The sequence below is a fragment of the Bombina bombina genome, chromosome 6, assembly GCF_027579735.1.
Source record: "Bombina bombina isolate aBomBom1 chromosome 6, aBomBom1.pri, whole genome shotgun sequence".
NCBI lineage: Eukaryota > Metazoa > Chordata > Amphibia > Anura > Bombinatoridae > Bombina > Bombina bombina.
Window position 1 is genome coordinate 414,055,165 of NC_069504.1, and position 18,326 is coordinate 414,073,490.

Here is an 18,326-nt window from a genome sequence, read left to right on the forward strand (position 1 = left end):
CAAAAGAAAGTCTCAATATATGCAAGCTCTTTCTAGTATACCATTGGTACATAATTTTGTTAAACTAGTTGAAAGAGACAAAGATCTTTTAAACAATGGGGATTTAATGTTGGATAATCTTACAAAGAAAAAAAGGGAAGCTTTGAAAGAACTCAAAAAAGATACTAAAATAACTATTAAGTCATCGGATAAGGGAGGCAACGTGGTGGTCCTAAACACAAAGAATTATATTAATGAATGTCACAGATTATTGAGAGACATTAATCAATATAGGACACTACGTTTCAACCCAACAGGAATCTATTGTGAAAAATTGTTAAACATACTATTGAGAGCAAGAGATGAAGGCCTTATTAACCAGAAATAATTTGACTTTCTTTATGTAAAATATCCAATTACAGCTACCTTTTATAATCTACCAAAGCTTCACAAAAAAAGTTCCCACCACTAGGACGCCCGATTATTTCGGGCATGGGATCCCTTACAGAGAAAATCTCACAATATGTTGATTTCTGCCTCAGACCTAGCCTACTAAATTTACTTGTTTGTTCTCAGCGGTGCATTCAGCTGAGCACCGCTGATCAGAGGTCTCTCTGCACCACAATCATCCCATGTCTTACTGGAACTGTAAAGGCGTGCTGAGCACTTAAAGAGCCTTTTCAGTAGAAGGGGTGAAGAAACACCAGAGATTTACAGATTTGGTCTGGTCCGGTAAACCATACAGCTTGGAGAGGTGAAACGAGCAGGTAACACACAGCTGCACTATGGCCGCTCACGAAACAGGTAACATGGAAGTGATATTTATCTTATGCTGTTTGGTGACACTGAACGCTTAAAAGTATTTCTACACACTCAAGCAGAGACTGCAATATAAGCTGTTTACGAATATGGCTAATGAAAAGTGAGCACCTGTGTGAGTTATTTGGCATAGTGCGGTGCCTGCATGAACGTTTTTTCCTACTTGGATTACAATTATACATTTGATGTATTGCCTTTTTGGTTTGGAATACATTTTACTGAATTAAATGGACTGGATTCTGGACTTTAATTAGTCAATCTGTCAACCCGGGATGATATTAATTTTGCTGCAGGGAGATGTAATTATGTTGCTTAATATATGAAGATATAAATTCATTGTTTTGAAAACTATACTGTGTTAGTGTCTCTTTATGGCAGTACTTTGGCGAACACAAATATAAATATGTGATATAGTCTGTTGCTGGATTTATAAGGGTTCTGTTTTTCTTTGTTATCTATACCATTATATTAACCCTTACTGTGCACTACATAGAAAGTGTATCCCCCTATGGGGAACACGATTATATTTCTGTGTATTAGACTCTCATGGTAATAATACTAGGGGTGCTAGTACATATATATAAATTCACTATAACAATAGAGAGAAACACGAAGAGGACACATTAGTGTCCTCTCCAAAGAAAGACAGGGATTTCAGCACTCCAAAAAACTGACTATTTATAGGAAATATAGACAAAGTTTCTAAATAATTAGGTGTATTGGGATCGGTGCTCCCCACCCCAGCACAAATTGGTCGGCGGCCGGGTCCGCTAAATCAAACCACACATATATAATTAATTAATACATTTTTATTGTAAGTGCAAATAAATATAAAGTGTTTCAAAATATAAAATACACATAGAAAAAGCTGGCCAGCTCACAATAGTTGTTATTATTATATTAACCTTTATTATAGGTAATACAAGGTTATTTAGCAACACCCCAACCAGTGGGTAGCCCTGTGATTTACACAGGAATCTGCTACCATGGATAGAGAAGGGGATCCATGCAAAATAACTAAAGAACAACAGGATAGTATTGGCAACACCTCTCTCAGAGGATAACCCAAACTAGTTGGAAATATGCTATCATGAGAAAATTACCTGAGGATCTATGCCTAATACTTCTAAGTATAGATAGAGAGTACATGTGAAATGTCAATGACATGTAAAACTTATTTTACACATTCGTTTTAATAAACAACACCCCTACCAGAGGGTAGCACCAATATAGTAAAAAAGGTTCCAGCTACCATAGTAAAACATATGGAGATCTATGTTTAAAAAATACTACTAGCGTAATCACAACAAGTATGAACCATTAGCATAATTAGTATCAAGCAGGCAAAAGATGGACATTTTAAAGAGTTACTTATATTTCATTGCAACATATGTTAAAACTGTTGCAAACAGGATTCACTCCGTTACTTTGTTTCCCAAAGGATGTGTTCCATTTAGACAAATAGACTCGACAGTCCAAGGATACTTATCAAGTGACTCCTGGGTAGTGAATTCTTTCTCCGTTATGTCCTCATACCATAACCTGGTCCGGGTACAGAGCTTGCTTCTTATATTGGTTCCAAAGCTGTATTTACAACTTGCATGGTTCCAAAGCTGTGTTTGCAATTTGCATCGAGCAAACAAATTGAGGCCTAATTCCCAGCTGTACAAAAGTGACGTTCCACGCCAACAGCCGTTTCACCCCCCACATGACTCAAACGTCATTGGGGCTTCCTCAGGGCGTATGATTCAAAGTCCCATGCTTGTTCTATTTAAACTCAGCCCTTCTCCTGGATTGGTGAAAATATTTTTAGCGATATTAGCACAACATATATTTGTATGCTGTACACAACAAAAGAAAAACAAACAAAGTAAAACAAAAATATAGTGTCTCAAATCGCACTTGCTCAATGATTTTAATCAAATCCAATAATGTATTCACAGCGCTTGTCATAAATTTATACAGACAATATTTGCACTTATATAATGTTAAGCTTTTTAAAGCTTTTTTAATCCACCTCCAGCGTAGCGGATGCAGTAAAAGACGAGCATCAGGAAAAGCCACACATTAACACAACCCCCCTATATTAACTATTGGAACTATGCTATCCATAATGGGAATGTACGTTTAGAGGTTGTTATTACCTATTAATAGTAATATTGCGATGTAGAGGAGTATGAAAATTTAGTATTATACACAATGCTACAGAAAAAAAAAAGCGACATCCAATTTTTTATTCATTCAATCCTTAGGAATTTAAATGATTTTAAATATTGAAAAAAGTGCTAAAGAAAAGGGGCAAAATCTAATTTTTCATTCAATCCTTTTGGTGACAAAGTTTTTAATCTGTATATCCAAGCCACTTCTTTTCTAAGAAGTAGATTGTCTATATCACCACCTCTACCATGAAGAGAGCATTTTTCAATGCCTATTACTTTAAGGTCATCTACAGAGCAGTTATGGCATAGTTTTAAGTGTAGAGCTATTTTACTATTAATGATTCCTTCCTTTGCATTAGCAATATCATTACGGTGTTCTGTAATTCTGTCTTTCAGAATTCTCTTAGTTTTCCCTGTGTAATATAAAGGGCACGGACAATACAATAGATATATTACGTTATCAGATTTACAATTTATAAATTGTCTGATTTCATATACAGGGAGTGCAGAATTATTAGGCAAATGAGTATTTTGACCACATCATCCTCTTTATGCATGTTGTTTTACTCCAAGCTGTATAGGCTCGAAAGCCTACTACCAATTAAGCATATTAGGTGATGTGCATCTCTGTAATGAGAAGGGGTGTGGTCTAATGACATCAACACCCTATATCAGGTGTGCATAATTATTAGGCAACTTCCTTTCCTTTGGCAAAATGGGTCAAAAGAAGGACTTGACAGGCTCAGAAAAGTCAAAAATAGTGAGATATCTTGCAGAGGGATGCAGCACTCTTAAAATTGCAAAGCTTCTGAAGCGTGATCATCGAACAATCAAGCGTTTCATTCAAAATAGTCAACAGGGTCGCAAGAAGCGTGTGGAAAAACCAAGGCGCAAAATAACTGCCCATGAACTGAGAAAAGTCAAGCGTGCAGCTGCCAAGATGCCACTTGCCACCAGTTTGGCCATATTTCAGAGCTGCAACATCACTGGAGTGCCCAAAAGCACAAGGTGTGCAATACTCAGAGACATGGCCAAGGTAAGAAAGGCTGAAAGACGACCACCACTGAACAAGACACACAAGCTGAAACGTCAAGACTGGGCCAAGAAATATCTCAAGACTGATTTTTCTAAGGTTTTATGGACTGATGAAATGAGAGTGAGTCTTGATGGGCCAGATGGATGGGCCCGTGGCTGGATTGGTAAAGGGAAGAGAGCTCCAGGCCGACTCAGACGCCAGCAAGGTGGAGGTGGAGTACTGGTTTGGGCTGGTATCATCAAAGATGAGCTTGTGGGGCCTTTTCGGGTTGAGGATGGAGTCAAACTCAACTCCCAGTCCTACTACCAGTTTCTGGAAGACACCTTCTTCAAGCAGTGGTACAGGAAGAAGTCTGCATCCTTCAAGAAAAACATGATTTTCATGCAGGACAATGCTCCATCACACGCGTCCAAGTACTCCACAGCGTGGCTGGCAAGAAAGGGTATAAAAGAAGAAAATCTAATGACATGGCCTCCTTGTTCACCTGATCTTAACCCCATTGAGAACCTGTGGTCCATCATCAAATGTGAGATTTACAAGGAGGGAAAACAGTACACCTCTCTGAACAGTGTCTGGGAGGCTGTGGTTGCTGCTGCACGCAATGTTGATGGTGAACAGATCAAAACACTGACAGAATCCATGGATGGCAGGCTTTTGAGTGTCCTTGCAAAGAAAGGTGGCTATATTGGTCACTGATTTGTTTTTGTTTTGTTTTTGAATGTCAGAAATGTATATTTGTGAATGTTGAGATGTTATATTGGTTTCACTGGTAAAAATAAATAATTGAAATGGGTATATATTTGTTTTTTGTTAAGTTGCCTAATAATTATGCACAGTAATAGTCACCTGCACACACAGATATCCCCCTAAAATAGCTATAACTAAAAACAAACTAAAAACTACTTCCAAAACTATTCAGCTTTGATATTAATGAGTTTTTTGGGTTCATTGAGAACATGGTTGTTGTTCAATAATAAAATTAATCCTCAAAAATACAACTTGCCTAATAATTCTGCACTCCCTGTATTTTGTCACCAGTACCAAACTGTCTGGTTTTAACAACAAACCTGCAAAACACGCAATTACCACATTGGAAACAACCTTGTAATTTCTGTCGTTTTTCTAACCAATTCTGTACTTTTGGATTGCATGAAAAATCACTTTTTACTAATCTATCCTTTAGATTGGGAGCCCTACGTGCTACTAGGGATGGAAAATCACCTACTACACTTTTAACATTTTCATCTGAAAGTAGAAATTGCCATTTGCTTTTTAAGATCTTACGGACTTGATTCCAATGTCCATTATATTCTGTAATGAACCTTACTCTATTGTCTGTTTTTTTCTCCTTTTTCTCCCACAACAGGGAATCTCTATCAATCTTAAGCGCCTGATTCATTGCATATTTTACATTACGATTAGAGTATCCTCTTACTTTAAACCAGTTTGCCATTTCTTTTGCATATGTCTTATATTTAGCCTTACTGGAACAGTTCCTCCGAAGTCTGAGGAACTGTCCAGTAGGTATTCCTCTAATAAGGGACGGTGGATGATGACTAGATGCCTGTAGTAGTGTATTTGTTGCAGTAGTTTTTCTGTAAATTTCTGTGGCAAGTTTATTTCCTTCTTTTCTGATTATAATATCCAAAAATGGTAATTCTGTTGCATTATATTCATAAGTAAGGAATATGTTTAACTTGTTGTTATTCAATTTATAGACTAATTCTTTTAAAATTACCACAGAGCCTTTCCACAGTATGAATATGTCGTCCACATAACGACGCCACATTAACACTGAGGAATTTATTAATTCATTAAATTCCTCAAAGCCGACAAGAAGCTCCCATAAGCCTAGATAAAGACATGCGTATGAGGGGGCACAAGTTGCCCCCATCGCTGTACCTCTAATTTGTCTGTAGAACTTATTGTCGAATTTGAAAACATTATTTTCCAAAATAAATTTTAACAGATCAATTACAAATTTGCTGTGTTTATCAAACTGAATACCTCTAGATTCAAGAAAATGTTGGGCTGCTTCAATTCCTAGAGAATGAGGGATGGAAGAATAGAGAGCTTCCACATCCAATGATACTAATAAAGTATCCTCCTCTACTTCTATCCCATCTAGTTGTCTTAATAGGTCGGTGGTGTCTTGTACAAATGTGGGTAAAGAAGAAACAAAAGGTTTAAGGTAATTGTCCACATAGTTACCAATATGCTCAGTGACACTACCGATCCCCGAAATTACAGGACGTCCAGGGGGGTCCTGCATATTTTTATGTAATTTGGGGATACAGTAAAAAAACAGGTATTTTAGGGGATTTTACATATAGATAGTCACATTCTTTTTTACTAATAACACCATCCTTTCTTGCTTTATTAAGTATATGTAATAATTCACCTTGTATTTTGTTAATGGGATTCTCTTGCACTAGTACATACTGATCCTTATTGTTGTTGTTTAACCTCCAAAGCATAATTTATCTCATTCATGATAACTAAATTACCGCCCTTATCGGCCTGCTTTATGATGATGCCAGGGGTATTCATAAGTTCTTGTAGGGCTCTTCTTTCCTGCCTAGATAAATTGTCATCAGTTATTTTATTGATTGGTAGTTTCTCAATTTCCAAAAGGATTGAATGAAAAATTAGATTTTGCCCCTTTTCTTTAGCACTTTTTCAATATTTAAAATCATTTAAATTCCTAAGGATGAAATGAATAAAAAATTGGATGTCGCTTTTTTTTTCTGTAGCATTGTGTATAATACTAAATTTTCATACTCCTCTACATCGCAATATTACTATTAATAGGTAATAACAACCTCTAAACGTACATTCCCATTATGGATAGCATAGTTCCAATAGTTAATATAGGGGGGTTGTGTTAATGTGTGGCTTTTCCTGATGCTCGTCTTTCACTGCATCCGCTACGCTGGAGGTGGATTAAAAAAGCTTTAAAAAGCTTAACACTATAACTAAGTGCAAATATTGTCTGTATAAATGTATGACAAGCGCTGTGAATACATTATTGGATTTGATTAAAATCATTGAGCAAGTGCGATTTGAGACACTATATTTTTGTTTTACTTTGTTTGTTTTTCTTTTGTTGTGTACAGCATACAAATATATGTTGTGCTAATATCGCTAAAAATATTTTCACCAATCCAGGAGAAGGGCTGAGTTTAAATAGAACAAGCATGGGACTTTGACTCATACGCCCTGAGGAAGCCCCAATGACGTTTGAGTCACGTGGGGGGTGAAACGGCTGTTGGCGTGGAACGTCACTTTTGTACAGCTGGGAATCAGGCCTCAATTTGTTTGCTCGATGCAAATTGCAAACACAGCTTTGGAATCATGCAGGTTGTAAATACAGCTTTGGAACCGATATAAGAAGCAAGCTCTGTACCCGGACCAGGTTACGGTATGAGGACATAACAGAGAAAGAATTCACTACCCAGGAGTCACTTGATAAGTATCCTTGGACTGTCGAGTCTATTTGTCTAAATGGAACACATCCTTTGGGAAACAAAGTAACGGAGTGAATCCTGTTTGCAACAGTTTTAACATATGTTGCAATGAAATATAAGTAACTCTTTAAAATGTCCATCTTTTGCCTGCTTGATACTAATTATGCTAATGGTTCATACTTGTTGTGATTACGCTAGTAGTATTTTTTAAACATAGATCCCCATATGTTTTACTATGGTAGCTGGAACCTTTTTTACTATATTGGTGCTACCCTCTGGTAGGGGTGTTGTTTATTAATACGAATGTGTAAAATAAGTTTTACATGTCATTGACATTTCACATGTACTCTCTATCTATACTTAGAAGTATTTGGCATAGATCCTCAGGTAATTTTCTCATGATAGCATATTTCCAACTAGTTTGGGTTATCCTCTGAGAGAGGTGTTGCCAATACTATCCTGTTGTTCTTTAGTTATTTTGCATGGATCCCCTTCTCTATCCATGGTAGCAGATTCCTGTGTAAATCACAGGGCTACCCACTGGTTGGGGTGTTGCTAAATAACCTTGTATTACCTATAATAAAGGTTAATATTTTTGCATCGCAAACAACTATTGTGAGCTGGCCAGCTTTTTCTATGTGTATTTTATATTTTGAAACACTTTATATTTATTTGCACTTACAATAAAAATGTATTAATTAATTATATATGTGTGGTTTGATTTAGGGGACCCGGCCGCCGACCTGTTTGCGCTGGGGTGGGGAGCACCGATCCCAATACACCTAATTATTTAGAGACTTTTTTGGAGTGCTGAAATCCCTGTCTTTCTTTGGAGAGGACACTAATGTGTCCTCTTTGTGTTTCTCTCTATTGTTATAGTGAATTTATGTGTGTAACAGGGTCTGCACCCATGTATAAAATGTATAATGCATATAATCCTACTCCCCAATAATTCAGTATATTTATATATATATATATATATATATATATATATATGTATGTATGTATATATATATATATATATATATATATATATATATATATATATATATATTTAATTAACTTAAGAAGAAGCAACAGGAGGAAGCAAAGGATAGGTCCCTGTGACACCTGTGGGAGGCTTGTGAATAATTCCCCTGAGGTGACAAATATGCCACTATACTCCAACAAACACTGCATTCTGAGGGGAAATGGGTTTCAACTTAGTCTGAGAACCCCTCTCACTGAAGAATAACATCCTCATATTCATTCTTCCCCTAGTGGAGACAAAGACAAGACTAGGTTCCAATAAGGTGGGGCATGTTTTATAGAGCTCTTGGGGTTTGGGAATCTGCCTTCTCCTAGTGGAAGTAAGAATAATTCCCAGGAGTAATGGATCGAGGACTCTCACCACCTGTATGAAAGAAACATAAAATACAATTATGAAGCCCTGACTAGGCACACATCAACAACGCCCTAATAATGAGGCCAAATAAAGGTAATATTGAAATGGGAATTATGGTAGGAACTATTGCAATTATTTAGGCTTTCTTTGTCATTAAATGATTGAGTACTGAAAGGGGGCTAGTTGTTTGGGGAAGTCCTTGGTTCTTATAGGTTAATAGTGGGTTGAGACCATTGGGTGTTTTGGCAGTATCCAAGTGGGCGGTGTAAGGGTCCCTTATTGTGTTTGGGAATGTACTGCAATGGGGAGGTTACGATAAGAATTTATTATGGTGGGGAATCTTTGGATACCCCTGATGCTGGTATCTATATAATATGGGTATATTTGATGGAACAGATATTTAATTAAGAGGTATCTGTGGACATTACCTTAGCTTGTAAAATATCAAGAGGCAAGATATACTGCTGATTTTATTGTTTCGTGACTCTCAAAGAATATTAGAGCCATCCTTAAAGGGACACTATACCCAAACATTTTCTTTCATGATTAAGGTAGAGAATACAATTTTAAACAACATTCCAATTTACTTCTATTACCTACTTTGCTTCATTCTTTAGATATTCTTTAATGAAGAAATAGCAATGCACACGGTGAACCAATCACAGGAGGCATCTATGTGCAGCTACCAATCAGCAGCTACTAAGCATATCTAGATATGCTTTTCAGCAAAGAATATCATGAGAATGAAGCAAATTAGATAATAGAAGTAAATTAGAAAGTTGTTTATAATTGTATGCTCTTTCTAAATCATGAAAGAAAAAATTTGGGTTTAATGTCCCTTTAACACTTTCTAGATCTCACAATGCATCTGTCAGTTACATAACTGATTATACGCAAGCTCAAATTAATTGCTACTACATTTTTGCTATGCAGCAACATTAAACGTAATAGATGAAAAATAGTTAGATTATGATGATGTGATCATGAATGCATTTAAAAAAAATACACAAGTGAGGGCTTTTGAAATGGGGATGTACTTTAAGTTATTCATGACACCCATAGTGATCCATATAATGATGTATGCAATTACATGATTATGGGCATTGTTGGTGAACACACCATAAATATAGAGAGGCACTGGTTTGTATACTGATATGATAGTATGTTGATTTTATTTTATCCTGGTCATGAATTATATAAATGTAATGGCAGCAGCTATAGTTTATAGTGAACACACAATTAAAGGATACAATGACTGTCCTGTCACCTAACTGAGATCCTTTATGGACAAAACAGTTAGCCTCTTCTCTGCGCTAGGATTGGAGCTGGGTGACCATGGGATAGTAAAATTGAAAGAGGGTTGAATTCTCTCAGGAAAGTTCAGAAAAGCGGTGTGTTAATAAATACCACATTTGATTGGATAATTTAGGTAATTAAGCATGATTTCTGGAGTCGCTCTATTTAGTTTTTAAGAAAATTACATGAGTATGACTGCACACCAGGCATTTCTGACCCTCTGCACATACAACACATTTGGTTTAATAGACAATTATGATGGTTCATATCTGACTGCAGTGTTTGGATGCACGGACCCTATCAGTTGTCATAGTATTTGGTTTACCACTGTGAGACCAGTTAGTGGCCATACCCAATTACTCTAAATAGAACTTTCATACGCCTAGATTACGAGTTTTGCGGTAAGGTGAAAAAGCAGCATTAACAGGACCTAATGCTTCTTTTTTGTACGCCTGCTGCTATTACGAGTCTTGCAGGTATACTGTAGGTGTACCGCACACTTTTTTGGCCTTACCGCCTACCGACTTACGTAAATATCATAAAGCCTTTTTTCTATGGTACTTACATAGCGCTGGTATTAAAAAGTGAGCGGTTCAGCCTCTACCGACAAGATTCCTAACGCATTTTAAAGTCAGTAGTTATGAGTTTTACACTACAATGCCGTAGCATAAAACTCATAACTAAAGTGTTAAAAAGTACACTAACACCCATAAACTACCTATTAACCCCTAAACCGAGGCCCTCCCGCATCGCAAATACTAAAATAAAATTATTTACCCCTAATGTGCCACTCCGGACATCGCCGCCACTAGAATAAACATATTAACCCTTAAACCTCCGCACTCCCGCCTCTCAAACACTAGTTAAATATTATTAACCCCTAATCTGCCGCCCCTAACATTGCCGCCACCTACATTATACTTATTAACTCCTAATCTTCCGCTCCAGACATCGCCGCAACCTACATTATATTTATTAACCCCTAATCTGCTGCCCCCAACATGGCCGCTACCTACCTACATTTATTAACCCCTAATCTGCCGTCCGCAACGTCGCCGCCACTATTCTAAATTTATTAACCCTTTAAACCTAAGTCTAACCCTAACACCCCCTAACATAAATATAATTTAAATAAATCTAAATAAAATTACTATCATTAACTAAATTATTCCTATTTAAAACTAAATACTTACCTATAAAATAAACCCTAAGCTAGGTACAATATAACTAATAGTTACATTGTAGCTAGCTTAGGGTTTATTTTTATTTTACAGGCAAGTTTGTATTTATTTTAACTAGGTAGAATAGTTACTAAATAGTTATTAACTATTTAAAACTACCTAGCTAAAATAAATACAAATGTACCTGTAAAATAAAACCTAACCTAAGTTACACTAACACCTAACACTACACTACAATTAAATGAATTCCCTACATTAAATACAATTAAATAAATTAAATTAAATTAGCTAAATCACAACCCCCCCACTAAATTACAGAAAATAAAAAACAAATTACAGATCTTTAAACTAATTACACCTAATCTAATAGCCCTATCAAACTAAAAAAAGCCCACCCAAAATAAAAAAAAACCTAGCCTAAACTAAACTACCAATAGCCCTTAAAAGGGCCTTTTGAGGGGCATTGCCCCAAAGAAATTAGTTCTTTTACCTTTAAAAAAAAAAATACAAACAACACCCCCAACAGTAAAACCCACCACCCACACAACCACCCCCCCAAGGGCATTTAGCTCTATTGCTGCCCAAAGCCCTAACCTAAATAATAAACCCACACCATTCACCCTTAAAAAATCCTAACACTAATCCCCGAAGATTTACTTACCATGAGAAGTCTTCATCCAAGCGGCAAGATGTCCTCAACGAAGCCAGCAGAAGTGGTCCTCCAGACGGGCAGAAGTGGTCCTCCAGACGGGCAGAAATCTTCATCCAGATGGCATCTTCTATCAAGACATCCGGCGCAGAGCATCCTCTTCAAACGACGGCTTCTTCGGAATGAATATCTCTTTAAGTGACGTAATCCAAGATGGCGTCCCTTAGATTCTGATTGGCTGATAGAATTCTATCAGCCAATTGGAATTAAGGTAGAAAAATCCTATTGGCTGATGCAATCAGCCAATAGGATTGAGCTTGCATTCTATTGGCTGATTGGAACAGCCAATAAAATGCCAGTTCAATCCTATTGGCTGATTGCATCAGCCAATAGGATATTTTCTACCTTAATTCCGATTGGCTGATAGAATTCTATCAGCCAATCGGAATCTAAGGGACACCATCTTGGATGACGTCACTTAAAGAGATATTCAGTCTGCAAGAAGACGCCGTTGGAAGAGGACGCTCTGGGCCGGATGTCTTGAAGATGGAGCCGCTCCGCGCCAGATGGATGAAGATAGAAGATGCCATTTGGATGAAGACTTCTGCCCGTCTGGAGGACCACTTCTGCCCGTCTGGAGGACCACTTCTACCGGCTTCGTTGAGGACATCTTGCCGCTTGGATGAAGACTTCTCACGGTAAGTGAATCTTCGGGAGTTAGTGTTAGGATGTTTTAAGGGTGTATTGGGTGGGTTTATTTTTTAGGTTAGGTCTTTGGGCAACAATAGAGCTAAATGCCCTTTTAAGGGCAATGCCAATCCAAATGCCCTTTTCAGGGCAATGGGGTCTTAGGTTTTTTTAGTTGGTTGGTTGTGTGGGTGGTGGGTTTTACTGTTGGGGGGTTGTTTGTATTTTTTCTTACAGGTAAAAGAGCTGATTTATTTGGGGCAATGCCCTGCAAAAGGCCATTTAAGAGCTATTGGTAGTTTAGTTTAGGCTAGGGTTTTTTTTTATTTTGGGGGGGGGGGGCTTTTTTATTTTGATAGGGCTATTAGATTAGGTGTAATTAGTTTAAAGATCTGTCATTTGTTTTTTTATTTTTTGTAATTTAGTGTTTTTTTTGTGATTTAGCTAATTTAATTTATTTAATTGTATTTAATGTAGGGAATTGATTTAATTGTAGTGTAGTGTTAGGTGTTATTGTAACATAGGTTAGGTTTCATTTTACAGGTAAATTTGTATTTATTTTAGCTAGGTAGTTATTAAATAGTTAATAACTATTTAGTAACTATTCTACCTAGTTAAAATACAAACTTGCCTGTAAAATAAAAATAAAACCTAAGCTAGATACAATGTAAGTATTAGTTATATTGTAGCTAGCTTAGGGTTTATTTTACAGGTAAGTATTTAGTTTTAAATAGGAATAATTTAGGTAATGATAGGAATTTTATTTAGATTTATTTAAATTATATTTAAGTTAGGGGGTGTTAGGGTTAGGGCTAGACTTAGATTTAGGGGTTAATACATTTAATATAGTGGCAGCAACATTGGGGGCGGCAGATTAGGGGTTAATAAATGTAGGTAGGTTGCAGCGACATTGGGGGCGGGAGATTAGGGGTTAATAAGTATAATGTAGGTGGCGGCGATGTCCGGAGCGGAAGATTAGGGGTTAATAAATATAATGTAGGTGTCAGTGATGTCTGGGGCGGCAGATTAGGGGTTAATAAGTGTAAGATTAGGGGTGTTTAGACTCGGGGGTTCATGTTAGGGTGTTAGGTGTAAACATAAAATGTGTTTCCCCATAGGAATCAATGGGGCTGCGTTACTGAGTTTTACACTGCTTTTTGGCAGGTGTTAGACTTTTTCTCAGCTGGCACTCCCCATTGATGTCTATGGAGAATTTGTACACGAGCATAACCAGCTCATCGCTCACTTAAGCAGTGCTGGTATTGGAGTGCGGTATGGAGTACAATTTTGCTCTATGCTCACTTCTTGCCTTTTAACGCTGGGTTTGTAAAAACGTGTAATACCAGCGCTGTAGGTAAGTGAGCGGTGAGAAAAAACTGCACGTTAGTACCACACAGCTCATAACGCAAGACTCATAATCTCCCCATATGTCAGCAAAAACTGTGACTTCCATAGGGATATGTTTGTGTCTGTGGTATAACTGTAATGGGACAACTTATTGTGGAGTTTTTATGCAAATACTGTGACTCTGTTTGCTTATGGTTAATATTGCATTGCCTTATACTTCCTGTTTTCTGCTCCTACCTCTGACCTGGATGTAGTTCTATAGTTCAACATGATTCCTCACACTAACAGCTTGTAGGGACCTCATTTCTATACATGAAACATGGGGGCATCGTTATCAAGCTCTGTATAATAACAGAAGTTGTGAAGCAACGGTCTAAAGACCACTGCTCCATAACTTGTCCACCTGCTCTGAGGTGGCGGACAGAAATAAACCTGATCGAATACAATCGGGTTGATTGATACCCCCTGCTAGTGGCCAATTGGCCTCGAATCTGCAGGGGGGTGGCATTGCACCAGCAGTTCACAAGAACTGCTGGTGCAGTGATAAATGCCGATAGCGTATGCTGTATGTATTTATCAATGTGCAGCGGACATGATATGCTACTTCGTATCAACTCCACTCGCACATTGGTAAATATACCCCATGGTGTCAGAAGTGACTAGAATCAGGACTGAGCCTCTTGTTTGGAGCACAGCAGCTTTGGGATACAGCACAGGTTTGTGAGTTACAGCCTAAAACTGTTCTTTGTGGATTTTCTGATAATTTAAAGCTCAGAGGTTTAAAGACTATATGGCTGCCATGAATTGCATACCTCCCCCAGAGGGGATGAGAATCAGTGGGGATTGCAGCAGCAATCGGGAAACTTTCAGAGCTGAATTTGAAGATTATTCCCTGGCTACAGGGTTGCATGAGAAATCTGAAGCAGTGCAGGCAGCAACTCTGAGAAGAGTCATGGGCAGTGAATGCAGGCATGTGTATAAGCACAATCTGACCCTCACAGCAGAGCAGCAAGAGAATGTTACAGCCATTTTAGATGCACTGGAAGCTTATTTTAAACCTGCTAAAATGTCATATATGAAAGGTATGTGTTTGGATGCTGCAAACAAGAAGAGGGAGAATCTCTTAATAACTTTGTTACATGCTTGAGAGAAAAGGCAGCAATATGGTACTCTAAGGGATGAATTAATAAGGGAAACATTATTCTTTGTGTAGCTAGTGAGAGCATGCGCAGCCGCAGGTGTCTACTTAGAGAACACGACTTAACTTTAAACACAGCCATTGAAACGTGCCGTACAGCAGAGCTCACTGACAGATGTCTTAAAGTTATGGCACTGTCAGTATATTTATGAAAATCTTAGTAGTGCTCTCCAAATAATATATCAGCTTATGGCAGGGTTATAACACAATACAATTAATAATTTTCCTTAAAAATAGAAACCCTTAATCAACATGCATCTACTAGAAACAATACAATTAATATAAATATCTGAATTCTTTTATTTAGTTAATATCCATGAACATTTTTGAAATATATTTGCAATAAAAGGAATATGAAATAATATTATATGCGCTTGAAAACTATTTAAATATGCTATGCAAAGTTCATACACGCTTACCTTTAAAACCAACCTTATTTATAAATAGCCTTTAACATCCAAGCAACAGTGCTTATAATCAATAGGGTAATATATATATTCTGCTATTTAACTGCAATTTATCCTAATACATAATTAACTTACAATATCAGAACTTGCACAGATGAGTTACTTAACACATCAGATACAGATTTAAACAATATGTAGGCTGTGACTACCAATTTGAAATACAATTTATTTCTCTGAATTATTATTATATATTTGCATAGATAAACAATTTAAGATTGGGATTAGTTAACAATACATAGGCTATGAAATGCTAACTTAAAATCCAAACTATTTCTTTAACTCTGCTACATACAGCAATAGTAAATGCTTACTTTTAATGCTTGCATACAAATAGGCAGGCTAAGAGCTATCTAAAACAATGACACACAGTTTAAAAGTACAATCTGCTCTTTAAATCCATTAACTGTAATGGCTATGCATATAACTTATCTTACAAAAAAACTTTGTATACATCACCAAATAAACAGCAATCCAGTTTCCAATGTTTCTTAACAGATCCAATTTCACCTCAGAAATTCAAAATTTGGGGATAATGCATATGGAGTCCAATAGTAGGTGTGTGCTTTAATAATAACTGCCGTAGTTATTCCTTCAGGAGTCAGCCAACAACCCATCAGTCTCTATGCTGGGGTTTAAATCATCTGTTTTCACCCCTCCCCGTTTTTGATTATTATCAGTCATTGGTGAATATTGGAAACGCCCACGGAGCCTTGTCCCTTGTCATTGGATAATTGGAATATCTTATTTTTAACAGCCAAAAAGCCTTTTGGTTGTAGTTCTCGTATGGAAACACCGGGTGGCAGCATTATAAACAGACACAGCAATATATGCAGCAATACCATTTCTAAACATTTGAATAACTTAAATCAGTATTTCTATGAAATGGTTATTCATTTTATCATAATTTACTGCAACAACTATTCATAATATTTGTTTTGGATAAGTTATATCTTAATGAATTTTCTGATAATTTTGATATGAAACATCAAATACATCTAACATTATATTAAAATAATTTATATTTCATTTAGCCAGAAAATTTCATAGTCATATCACATCAAAGTAACTTCCATATCTTCATCTCACTATAGTTTAATAGATGTATTCAAAACTTTATAAAAATGTATTGCACATTCATATGATATGACTTATTTCATTTCATGCAGGCATTCCATCTCTTTCTAAGTGCATAGATTGATGCCCATGACCAATAAAAATAGAAATAATTATTAGAAATGATCCAAGCATTCATATGTATTTGATGTAGTCATTACTCAACATAGCAATCATTCATTTAATATCAAATGTCTCAGTCCCATATATATACATATCTGGGTAATTTGAATTTTTCCAAACACATATGAAACCAGTGTTGTTCCCTTTGCAAAAATGTATTTATTTTTATTTAAAATCTAAGTACAGTTGCTTTGAAATCATAATGTAAGCCATGTGCCTTCACTGTATGCTATCCTTCCCTAGACACAATGTCTGTGTCACGTGTATTCTGGTGTTATCAGCCACACAGCCTGAGTCACTTAACAGGCAGCTGTCAATTTTCAGCTCCTTTGTTGGCAGGAAGTCCATATATGAGTGTGTATCCAGGCTCTTCGCCTCTTACTCACCACATGGGGTACAGAGTGCTATGAAATTTGCACTTCCTAATTAAGAAGCAAATGTTTTCCTTTTGTCAATTGGGACCTGTTGTCTGTAGCTCAGCCTGGAGATGTATATTCAATTTGTGAAGGTTTCTGAGTCAAATCCTGACATCAGAATTTAAACCTTATTCCAGTAATATCTGATACAAATATGGTTTCATATATAAACATATTTCCCTGTCCTATTGACATACATATATATATATATATATATAAATATGTATTTACCTGTGCCCTGACATAATTCCCCCTTTCAAATTCAAATATATGTAGGACACATGTATTTGAATTGGATCAAAGTCAGTGGTACTCGGTGAGGATATTGGCCGTATACATCATAGGCAGTCCTTTAAGTAGAAAGTCCGTTATTTTTGAGCCAGTCATCTTCAAACTACAGTATGTCTTTAGTGCAGTTGGGGATATGACACTTCATTCTCCCTCTATAACTTGTAGTTGGGATCTTGGATGACATGCTCGCAATTGATTGATATGGACCCATTTATCTATGAAACTTTCATTTTTGGGGATCCGTATTTTATAGGCCACTGGAGATATTTTATCAGTAATGACAAAAAGGACCTTTCCATGAGGGAAGAAATTTCTTCTCCCTAACCTGATCTCTTCCAAAGTTATAAAGATAAACTTTATCATTTATTTCATATTCCTTTTTGGATGTTTTGAGATCATAATAGGTTTTGGTGGCAGTTGCGGATCTTTCTAAATTCTTTTGAGCAAATGCAAAGGCATATTGCAGGTGCCTTCTTATGTTCTCCACATATTGATGTGTATTGGCAGTGTTTATCAAGTTTTGGTCTGATGTACGGTACAGTAGATGCTGAGGTAGAACCATTCTTCTACCAGTCATCAGTTCAAAAGGTGACATTTTGGTAGCACTACTTGGAGTTGCTCTTAATGCCATTAAGACTAGAGGTAGTTTTACATCCCAGTCTTTACCCGTTTCACTTACAAACTTTTTGAGGATTTTAACAATGGACTGGTTGT